Below are 12,426 nucleotides of genomic sequence, written 5' to 3' on the forward strand. Positions count from 1 at the left end.
AGTCAAAGGCTTTAGCATAGCCAATGATGTAGAGGCAGATGTTTTTTGGAATTCCTTCACTTTCTCTATGATCAAGTGGATGTTGGCTATTTGATCTCTGGTTTCTCTGCCTTTTCTAAACCCAGGTTGTACCTCTGCAAGTTCTTGGTTCACATTCTGCTGAAGCCTAGCTTGAAGGATTTTAACTATTACCTTGCTAGTATGTGAAATGAGTGCAATTGTCTGGCAGTTTGAACATTCATTTGGTGCTGCCCTTCTTTGGGATTAGAATGCAAACTGACCTTTTCCAGTCCTGTGGCCACTGCTGAGTTTTCCAAATTTGCTGGTATATTGAGTGAAGCACTTTAACAGCATCATCTTTTAGAATTTGAAAAGGCTCAGCTGGAATTCCATCACCTCCACTAGCTTTGTTCATAGTAATGCTTCCTAAGGCCCACTTGACATCACACTCCAGGATATCTAGTACCCAGGATGGTGAGTAACTGCACCATCATGGTTAAACCAGTCATTAAGATCTTTTTTGTACAGTTCTTCTGCGTACTCTTGCCACCTCTTAATCTCTTCTGCCTCTGTTAGGTCCTTGCCATTCCTGTCCTTTTTGTTGCCCATCTTTGCATGAAATGTTCCCTTGGTACCTCTAATTTTATTGAAGAGGTCTCTAGTCTTTCCCATTCTGTTGTTTTCCTCTATTTCTTTGCATTGTTCACATTGCAATAATAAATAAGCAGGTCTTTTTATTTCTCCTTTCTATTCCCTAGAACTCTGCATTCAGTTGCGTAATCTCAAAAATGACAGAATGATCTCAGTTCATTTCCAAGGCAAACCATTCAACACCACAGTAATCAAAGTCTATGCCAACCACTATGCCAAAGAAGTTGTAGGTCTATAAAGACCTACAAGACCTCTTAGAACTAACACCAAAACAAGATGTCCTCTTCACCATAGGGGATTGGAATGCAAAATAGGAAGTCAAGAGATACCTGGAGTAACAGATAAGTTTGGCCTTGGAATACAAAATGAAGCTGGGCAAAGGCTAAGAGTTTTGCCAAGAGAACACACTGGTCATAGCAAATACCCTTGATGCCTATGGAATACTTCAAAAATATTTCCAAGTGCCACTTTACTAAATTTCTTTTGCAAAAGAAGTTTAATCAGAATGTATTACAAAATATTTAATTTTCAAAATGATTTTTTTGCTATATTATAAATTGTCTTCTCAACCCATTATGCCAATATTTTAGTGTATATGTCTATGTGTGTATGTATATAAGTATCAAACTACTTAAATGAGCAAGGAAGTAGCAAATATTGATTACTGATAGACAACTATGATTAGGTGATCTAATACTGTATCCCTTACTTGGTTCTCCTCTTCTTTCAAATTTTTTAAACTATTCTTCACATGTTATCCATAAGTTTAACAAATATAACATCAATAAAAAATCTTTCTTGGTTGTTAAAGCAAGAATAGCTAAAATGTAAGCCAATTATGTCTTCTTAGAAACAGTTTATTGTTTATTAATAAGGCTTCTTGAGTACTTTAATGAAAAGATACTATTAAAATCACATATTTATTAGTTGGTATTTAAATTTTATGTGATACTGATTTTACTGAAATTTTATAAATGTTTCAAACATGCACTGATTTAGAAAATATAACAAATCAAGTAAATTGATACTCTTATTATCACTTTGTATATCTTATATTTTGAATTGATCTTTTACATTTGCATGATTTTTAATATCATGCTCTGATAACTTGGAAAATAGTGATGCAGTGAGTTAGGCAAATCTTATAAATGTTCACATATTTCATTATATAGTATCAAAAACTCATATCAATTAATACCACCCACTACCAACATTATGAGAAAAGTCTTTAAGCTATTTGCAATAACAGATATGTTTTCCAAATTCTAATTTTTAAAAGCTCAAATTTTATCATTGTCAACAAATATTGTTGGTTGTATTCTTCTGCATGACATTTTGAGAAAGTATTTGCCAAATATCTGTGTCTGTATAACCACAGTTTGTCAAGTAAGAAGTGGTGTTTATGAAAACCTTGCACATTTTGTCCAAGTAGTTTTCCTAGAGTACAAACAACTTTGCCATGTAGCAGAAGTGCTATAACATCACAAAGAATATAAAAAAGTGTGTTCAAGGTTAGAAATTTAATACAATTAACTTTTACTGCTTCATCAATTCCACTCTTAAGTGAAAGAGGCATTATTTTATACTGCAAGTATTCAGCAGTAAATAATTCAATGATTGTAAGTACAGGTTGGTGTCTCTACTTATGTTTCTGCTAAGCTTTCAGCAGTTTTATCCTCTACATCCTATGCATTATCAAATGTTAACAAGTTTATAAAATACAAATACTATAACTTCTTAGTATCATCATCAAAACAGTTTTGACCTTTTATATCCTCTGAAAGGGTCTTGGAGACCTTTCAGTTCAGTTCATTTCAGTCCAGTCACTCAGTCATGTCCGACTCTTTGCAACCCCATGAACTGCAGCACGCCAGGCCTCCCTGTTCATCACCAACTCCCGGATTTCACTCAGACTCACATCCATTGAGTCCGTAATGCCATCCAGCCATCTCATCCTCTGTCGTCCCCTACTCCTCCTGCCCCCAATCCCTCCCAGCATCACAGTCTTTTCCAATGAGTCAACTCTTTGCATGAGGTGGCCAAAGTACTGGAGTTTCAGCTTTAGCATCATTCCTTCCAAAGAAATCCCAGGGTTGATCTCCTTCAGAATGGACTGGTTGGATCTCCTTGCAGTCCAAGGGACTCACAAGAGTCTTCTCCAGCACCACAGTTCAAAAGCATTAATTCTTCAGTGCTCAGACTTCTTCACAGTCCAACTCTCACATCCATACATGACCACAGGGAAAACCATAGCCTTGACTAGAGGGACCTTATTCGGCAAAGTAATGTCTCTGCTTTTGAATATGCTATCTAGGTTGGTCATCACTTTTCTTCCAAGGAGTAAGTGTCTTTTAATTTCATGGCTGCAGTCACCATCTGCAGTGATTTTGAAGCTGAAAAAAATAAAGTCTGACACTGTTTCCACTGTTTCCCCATCATTTCCCATGAAGTGATGGGACCGGATGCCATGATCTTTGTTTTCTGAATATTGAGCTTTAAGCCAACTTTTTCACTCTCCTCTTTCACTTTCATCAAGAGGCTTTTTAGCTCTTCTTCACTTTCTGCCATAAAGGTGGTGTCATCTGCATATCTGAGGTTATTGATATTTCTCCCAGCAATCTTGATTCCAGCTTGTGTTTCTTCTAGTCCAGCGTCTCTCATGATGTACTCTGCAGAGAAGTTAAATAAGCAGGGTGACAATATACAGCCTTGACATACTCCTTTTCCTATTTGGAACCAGTCTGTTGTTCCATGTCCAGTTCTAACTGTTGCTTCCTGACCTGCATACAGATTTCTCAAGAGGCAGGTCAGGTGGTCTGGTATTCCCATCTCTCTTTCAGAATTTTCCACAGTTTATTGTGATCCACACAGTCAAAGGCTTTGGCATAGTCAATAAAGCAGAAATAGATGTTTTTCTGGAACTCTCTTGCTTTTTTGATGATCCAGCGGATGTTGGCAACTTGATCTCTGGTTCCTCTGCCTTTTCTAAAACCAGCTTGAACATCAGGAAGTTCACGGTTCATGGGTCTGCAAACCACACTTGAAGACTATGGGCTTAGATCAACCTGGATTTACCCCTGAGCTTGAGATAGGTGTGACCTTTATTCCAGTCACGTGAAAACTGAAAACATCTGAACAAAAATGAAATTCTGTTAACTATGACATCTAAGAATGGTTGGACTGTAGCATAAGTGGGTGTGTGAGGTTGTGATGGTTCATAAATCTCTGAACCAGTGTACTGTACCCACAGGTGATGAAAGGTTGTTGTTGAACCATGAAAAGCCGGGATTCTTGGCCTCCGGAGGAGAATTCAATCCCGGGCCAGAGACGAGGCTTGATCGCTCAGAGCTTTTGTGTAATAAAGTTTTATTAAAGTATAAAGGAGATCGAGAAAGCTTCTGACATAGGCATCAGAAGGGGGCAGAAAGAGTACCCTACTGCTAGTCTTCAGCTGTATGTTATATAGTCACTGCTGCTGCTGCTGCTAAGTCACTTCAGTCGTGTCCGACTCTGTGCAATCCCATAGATGGAAGCCAACCGGGCTCCCCCATCTGTTAATGAAAGAAAGGAATGTCTTAAAACTCAGAATGGCACCAGGCCCCTCATCCATAAGATGTATTTTGGGATAATCTTGGCAGGAGATGAGTCATCCTGGGCCATAAAACCATAGCCTTAACTAGACAGACCTCTGTTGGCAAAGTAATGTCTCTGCTTTTGAATATGCTATCTAGGTTGGTCATCACTTTTCTTCCAAGGAGTAAGCATGTTTTAATTTCATGGCTGCAATCACCATCTGCAGGGATTTTGGAGCCCCTCAAAATAAAGTCTGACACTGTTTACACTGTTTCCCCATCTATTTCCCATGAAGTGATGGGACCGGATGCCATGATCTTTGTTTTCTGAATGTTGAGCTTTAAGCCAACTTTTTCACTCTCCTCTTTCACTTTCATCAAGAGGCTTTTTAGTTCCTCTTCACTTTCTGCCCTAAGGGTGGTGTCATCTGCATATCTGAGGTTATTGATATTTCTCCCAGCAATCTTGATTCCAGCTTGTGTTTCTTCTAGTCCAGCGTCTCTCATGATGTACTCTGCAGAGAAGTTAAATAAGCAGGGTGACAATATACAGCCTTGACATACTCCTTTTCCTATTTGGAACCAGTCTGTTGTTCCATGTCCAGTTCTAACTGTTGCTTCCTGACCTGCATACAGATTTCTCAAGAGGCAGGTCAGGTGGTCTGGTATTCTCATCTCTTTCAGAATTTTCCACAGTTTATTGTGATCCACACAGTCAAAGGCTTCGGCATAGTCAATAAAGCAGAAATAGATGTTTTTCTGTAAATTTGTATAAAGAAGGGGATAAAATATCGCTAGTTGTTTCCTCTTGCTGCTTAAGAGAGATAAAAAATGTCTGACACTTGCAGCCTATTTCCTCTGTTTGGAGACCCCTGGCCTTCCCGCCTGTTACCCTCTCAGTGAACTCTGTTAACATTTCCTTCTTTATATCTCACATTACAAAGAATGGCATTTGCTTTTAACTCATTTTATGTAACTCTTTCAAAGATAGTATATAAAAAAAATAATTTTGCAACACTACTGTGAGGCATCCAGAAAAATATCTTTCAGGAGAAGAGACAATAGGAAAAGAATAAAGAAGTAAATTTTAATAAAGATCATTAAAAGAAACCTTATTAGAGATTAAGTTTTTGTAATTTGATGACAATATGATTTTTTTCACCTCTTTTAACCATTACAATTTCAACTTAAGAATTGTTTACTGGAAAGGTTTTCTGTCCTCAAAATAATAAAAAAATGAATAATTAAATTCTTAAAGACTTTTACTTAACCTGAAGTATTCATGACAAAACAGTCTTTCGAAAATTCCCTTATTCAATCTAAAATTCAAACAAGATAAAAATTCTATTTATTTATAACAACTGGTCATAACAATCCACATTCACTTGGATCTTGTACTATCAAGTACTAGTTTGTAATATAAACAAAAAGAAACTGCTTTCAATCTAGTTTTCTAGGCGATACTCTCTAATTCACCTTTTTGAAAAGTAGTATATGTTACATATACTTTAAAAACATATATTCTGAAACTGGATACATGCCTGTTCAGTCACTCAAGTCATATCCAGCTCTTTGCAAACCCACCAACTGTAGCCCACCAGGCTCCTCTGTCCATAGGATTTTCCTGGCAAGAATACTGAAGTGGGTTGTCATTTCCTTCTCCAGAGGATCTTACCAACCTAGGGATCAAACCTGTGTCTCTTGCACCTCCTGCACTGGCAGGCAGATTCTTTACCACTGATCCACTTGCGAATCCCATAACTGGATGGTCTGAATTCAGATCCCAAATCTGCAAGTTCTTTAAAGGCAGCGCCTATGTTTTACTCATTTTTGTACTCTTAAAGAGCAAAACACTGAGCAGCCATTATGGAAAACAGGATGGACATTCATCAGAAATTTAAAAAACAGAACAACCAAATGATCGAGCAATTCCACTCCTGGATCTTTATCCAAAGAAAAGAAAAACATGAAATAGAAAAGATATATGTACCCCTATGTTCACCCCTATGTTCAGCATTTTTTACAATAGCCAAAATAGGGAAGCAACCTAAGTGCCGATTAATAAATGAATGGATAAAGAAGATGTGGTATAAACAGGTAAAGTACTATTACTCGGTAATAAAAGAGAATGAAATCGTTCCATTTGTGACAACATGGATAGACCTAGAGGATATTATGCTAAGTGAAATAAGTCAGAGAAAGACTTTCATTTACATATGAAATAGAAAGAATGCAACAAACTAGTGAATATAACAAAAAAGAAACAGATTCACAGATACAGAGAACTAATAATTATCAACTGGATCAGGGAAGAAGGGTCAGACAAGAAAGGGTATGGGATTAAGAGACTATTGGGGAAATCATTACAGGCTTCAAAGGCAAAAATAGGCCTTTGGCTGAACAGAGATCCTGAAAGGTGTTACATATTAAGCTGCTAACCAGAAATTGTGAAAGTAGGTCTTGGGAACCAACAGATAAGAAAATCAGTAAGTCAAGAAGCTTCTTCAGCCTTGGGAATATGGCCAGTTCCCAGGAAGGAGTGAACATGCTGAGACTTTCAACTAGAGATGGCAGCATTGAACATAACAGCCAAAGTTGCATATTTGCACTTAAGCTGATGATTATCAGCTTGTGGCTTGGAGATAAAATGTGTCAATATTTAGAAGATTTGTGTAACTCAGTGCTAATGCTCCAGGTAATAGGAAAATCTCTTCTTACTAAAAGATTAATATTCAGTTGCTTCTGGATGAATGTTGTTCAATGAATTGTAGATTTGGTATAGTCATTCTCATCAGGGGAGTTTCAGGTTCCCCTATAGGCATCTGGTCCCATCACTTCATGGGAAATAGATGGGGAAACAGTGGAAACAATGTCAGACTTTATTTTGGGGGGCTCCAAAATCATTGCAGATGGTGACTGCAGCCATGGAATTAAAAGACGCTTACTCCTTGGAAGGAAAGTTATGACCAACCTAGATAGTATATTAAAAAGCAGAGATATTACTTTGCTAACAAAGGTCCATCTAGTCAAGGCTATGGTTTTTTCAGTGGTCATGTATGGATGTAAGAGTTGGACTGTGAAGAAGGCTGAGCACCGAAGAATTGATGCTTTTGAAATGTGGTGTTGGAGAAGACTCTTGAGAGTCCCTTGGATTGCAAGGAGATCCAACCAGTCCATCCTAAAGGAGACCAGTCCTGGGTGTTCATTGGAAGGACTGATTTTGAGGCTGAAATTTCAATACTTTGGACACCTCATGCAAAGAGTTGACTCATTGGAAAAGACCCTGAAGCTGGGAGGAATTGGCGGCAGGAGGAGAAGGGGACAACAGAGAATGAGATGGCTGGATGGCATCACCAACTCGATGCACATGAGTTTGGGTGAACTCCAGGAGTTGGTGATGGACAGGGAGGCCTGGCGTGCTACAATTCTTGGGGTCGCAAAGAGTTGGACACAACTGAGCGACTGAACTGAACTGATGGGTCTGTTATTCAAGATGTCGAGGACAGTATTCAAGTTAGTTCTCTGGTTTTTATAAGAGCCCTCATGAAGTTTAAGTAATTGCTATTTGAGGCACTCCTGAGGCCACAGGACTTGATTTGTACTCTATAACTGAACAAAGACTTACAAAAAGAATAATCTGTGCTGTATCAACTGGTATTGGCATAAAGATACCTCCTGAACACTTTGGACTAATTAAAGAATGATCTAGTCTAGCCCTTAAAGGTATTTGTGTTTAAGGGGGAGTAAGTGACCCTGATTATCAGGGAGATATTAAAATAATTTTACAGCATGAAAGTAATGATTTGTTTATTAATAAACATGGTAGTCCATTTTATTCTCCCCTACTGTATTGAAAAAATTTTTTAAAAAGCGGGGAGGGGGGGAGAACCTCTCACTTTGTTAACTGTTCAAGAAGGTGGAGGAGTTGGATCCACAAATGGATGTAACTCAATTTTAGCTACAGTCTGGGTGAAGTAACCTAATGGTCCTCCCATACCTGCTGGTGTAACTGCACAGGGGAAGGATAGCACCATGTAAGAAATGATCCCTGGACAAGAAAGATGTAAATATATCCCATTAAATCATTGTTATTCTTGGGAATAGATTGTTTTTGAAAGTCTAACTGTAATGTGGATCACAAACCAAGCCTCAACCCCAGCATCTATGCTATGATCAAAGGGACACAAAAATGGAAACTTTAGATGTAGACATTCAACTTGTTATATTAAGATAACTTCACCTGCTCTGCAAACGAAGACTGTCCTGTTCTACCTGACTTTTTGGACAAAACCTGTTTGTTCAGGGGTGGACACTAATAACCTGTGGACTCAAGCTTCTGTATGTTGTATGACTTCTTCTTCTCTTACAATTTTATTAAGCCCTCAAGGCTCTGAACTGAGAACTTCCAGATATACAGTCAGTTCAGTTCAGTCACTCAGTCGTGTCCAACTCTGCGATCCCATGGGCTGCACCATGCCAGGCCTCCCTGTCCATCATCAACTCCAGGAGTTTACTCAAACTCATGTCCATTGAGTCGGTGATGCCATCCAACCATCTCATCCTCTGTCGTCACCTTCTCCTCCCACCTTCAATCTCTCCCAGCATCAGGGTCTTTTCCAATGAGTCAGTTCTTCACATCAGGTGGTCAAAATATTGGAGCTTTGTGGATTTAAAAAAGGCCAAACTGCCAACCAATTGCCAAAGTGCCAATTTAGAGACCAAATTGCCAACAGCCATTGGGTCACAGAGAAAGCAAGGGAATTCCAGAAAAACATCTACTTCTGCTTCATTGACTACGCTTAAGCCTTTGACTCTGTGAATCACAACAAACTGTAGAAATTCTTAAAGAGATGGGAATACCAGACCAACTTACCTGCCTTCTGGGAAACCTGTATGCAGGTCAAGAAGCAACAGTTAGAACTCGACATGGAACTACAGACTGGTTCCAAATAGGAAAAGGAGTTTGTCAAGGCTTTATGTTGTCAACCTGCTTATTTAATTTACATGCAGAGTTCATCATGTGAAATGCCGGGCTGGATGAAGCACAAGCTGGAATCAAAATTTTGGGGAGAAACATCAACAACCTCAGATATGCAGATGATACCACCCTAATGGAAGAAAATGAAGAGGAACTAAAGAGCCTCTTGATAAAGGTGAAATAGAAGAATGAAAAAGCTCGCCTAAAACTCAATATTCAAAAAACTAAGATCATGGCATCCAGTCCCATAACTTCATGGGAAATAGATGGGGAAAAAGTGAAAACAGTGGCATATTTTATTTTCTTGGGCTCCAAAATCATTGTGGACAATGTCAGAAGCCACAAAATTAAAAGATGCTTTCCACTTGAAAGGAAAGCTATGACAAACTTGTGTGTGTGTGTTAAGTTGCTTCAGTTGTGTCTGCGACCATATGGACTGTAGCCCACCAGGCTCCTCTGTCCATGGGATTCTCCAGGCAGGAATACTGGAGTGGGCTGCCATGCCCTCCTCCAGATCTTCCTGAACCAGGGATCAAACCTGCATCTCCTGAATCTCCTGAATTGGCAGGGGGTTCTTTACCACTAGTGCCACCTGGGAAGCCCATAACATGCTGTAGTATATCAGAAATTCCTTCCAACAATACTGTTGAACAATGAGTACAAAGTATTATGTGCTGTGCTTAGTTGCTCCATTGTGTCCAACTCTTTGCAACACCATAGGCGGTAGCCTGTCTGGCTCTTCTGTCCATGGGGATTCTCAAGGCAAGAATACTGGAGTGGGTCGCCATGTTCTCCTCCAATGAACCTTCCCAATAAAGTATTATAAATTCCTGTAAAAATACTACTATTCTACATCTACACAATGGAAATATTACACAAAAGGTACCTTTAACAGAAGTTTTCTCATTAATATGGTTTAATAACTCACAGAGTAGTGAAAGAGGCACCTTGATGGATCTTGTTACTGTCTTAGATTCTCATCTGATGTTTTATTTCATTCATTTGTTAAGATTCCTCAATCATGTACCCAGGTAGGCCATCATTACCAGAAATTAATACTACAATTTAATATAACCTTTCCCATTCAACCTAAATGCAAATAAAATGAGCATGGTATGATATTCTATTAGGGACTACTGGCACTGTGATAGGCTTAGTGAATTCTATGAATGTAGAGACTTTAGCATCTAGATTATAACACACTGATAAAGATATAGCCCAAGCTTTAACTATTAATACTAAATGGATACCTACTACTTTCAAACCATATTAGCTCAGTTAAGATTATGATAAAAGTTTCTTACAATTGTTCAATGATTCATTAATAGATTAGATCAAACTGTACATATAATTTAAAAGTTTAAATGGACTATGTATTCAAATCAAGCATTGTATTACCTTGTTCAAAAGGATAAAGCCCAAGAAATACTAATGTCTACTAATGTATATGCTTAGAGAAAAATATTTAAAGAACGAATATCTAAAGATCATTATATATTAATCCCTGAAGGAAAAGCTAGACGTGAAAAAGCTTGGTGCATTGGGACTATATTGCATTATAATGTACCATTGCCTTTGGAAAAGAATTTTGGTTACCCCATTTCACAGAAAACTGTTTGGATTTCAGTAACCACACCCACTGATTAACAGACTGTGAAAGAGCTGCCAAGGGACTACTTTGTGGCTAGACTTCTTATATCTGGGAATCCTGCTTATTAGAAAACTTGATCAAATGGACTATTTTTCCTCAATCTTATAAAATACTTCTTGAAGTCACTTTCCAATTTATTTGCGTTATAATCAATTATTTAAACACAACCTCTAATTATCAGCTAGAAGTTCCATTTTTAGGATGTTTAGCACATATAGATCATTTATATAAGAAAGGAACCACATACTATTGCTCTCCTGTAAAAGAACAATTGTTGTGGACTCAAATGTTAATTCCTACTTTATCTGTCCCCACTATTAGCTTACCATTAGAACTCCTACATAATATCTTAGAAGAAGCAAAAGAATGACAGGTTTATAAAAAGAATTTATAAATAAGCATCACTGTACTTTATTAGAACATTTTATTGTTACTATTACTGTAGCTAACAAATTAATGGATGTAGGTATTAATGTCCAAAAGCATACTTCTCATTCTCAGTGGGACATTTTCTTTTCTCAGTCTCCCACTGAGCCAAATTGCATTCTGCATTGTTTAACTCACTGTTGATAATCTTGATTGTACTGTTCTTATTAACCATATGGAAATGTTATCTATCTTAATGCATTAGGAAAACTGCTAAAGAGACCTTTCCTTATTCTTATGCTCTTCAGTCCAAACAATGCTGAGGCTGAACATTGGGGAAAGTAATAGAAGTAATCTTGTTCAGACTTCAGAGGCAATGATAGGCCTTTGACTGAACAGAGACCCCAAAAAGAGTTACACAACAAGCTGCAAATCAGCAGAAATGGTGAAAGTAGTTTTGGGGAACTAACAGATAAGGAAGGGAATAAGTCACAAGGAATGGAATGAGTCACGAAGTTTCCTGAGCCTTGAGAATCTGGCCAGCTCCCAGGGATCAGTGAACATTCTGAGACATGACCAGCGATACCAGCATTTAGCTTATTAGTCAGAACTGTATATTTACATGATGATTATCAGCTTGCAGTTTGGCAATAAAAGCAGGACTCCTTTGGACGGCACCTTGAAGTCTCACGTGTGGGTGGACACACTGCCTGAGACTTCTCAGTTGAGGACTCCAGAGTGCTATTCCAGGGTCTTCCAGCATTGCCTGAATCTGGATGTAGGTATGTCCCCAGTTTGGTGATGTATATATTTGTTTCTTGCTATACTACTTGTATTGGAGAAGGAAATGGCAACCCACTCCAGTGTTCTTGCCTGGAGAATCCCAGGGACGGGGGTGCCTGATAGGCTGCCGTCTATGGGGTCGCACAGAGTCAGACACGACTGAAGCGACTTAGCAGCAGCAGCATACTACTTGTGGATCTTCCAACTAGCACTCCAAACTGGATCTAGATGTAGAAGCTTTTCTAATTTGGTGATGTGTTTATGTATGTGTGTGTATATATATATATATATATATTTACACACACACACACACATTTCTTATGGCAATGTATATGTGTGTGTGTTAGTTGCTTGGTCATCTCTGACTCATTGCGATCCCATGGACTGGAGCCTGCCAGGTTCCATGAAATTCTCTAGGCAAGAAT

At 38.4% G+C, this 12,426-nt stretch overlaps 1 protein-coding gene across 1 annotated transcript in view; it reads left to right on the forward strand.

The window, feature by feature from the left end:
* Positions 1 to 11,773: 11,773 nt before the first annotated feature.
* Positions 11,774 to 12,426, forward strand: part of LOC138443702 (calcium-activated chloride channel regulator 1-like) — a 30,362-nt gene continuing 29,709 nt past the window's right edge. The window contains exon 1 of the mRNA XM_069596569.1: positions 11,774 to 12,000. The gene's annotated coding sequence lies outside the window, so the exon portion shown is untranslated. The remainder of the gene's footprint in view (positions 12,001 to 12,426) is intronic.

Source organism: Ovis canadensis, chromosome 1, assembly GCF_042477335.2.
Source record: "Ovis canadensis isolate MfBH-ARS-UI-01 breed Bighorn chromosome 1, ARS-UI_OviCan_v2, whole genome shotgun sequence".
Lineage (NCBI taxonomy): Eukaryota > Metazoa > Chordata > Mammalia > Artiodactyla > Bovidae > Ovis > Ovis canadensis.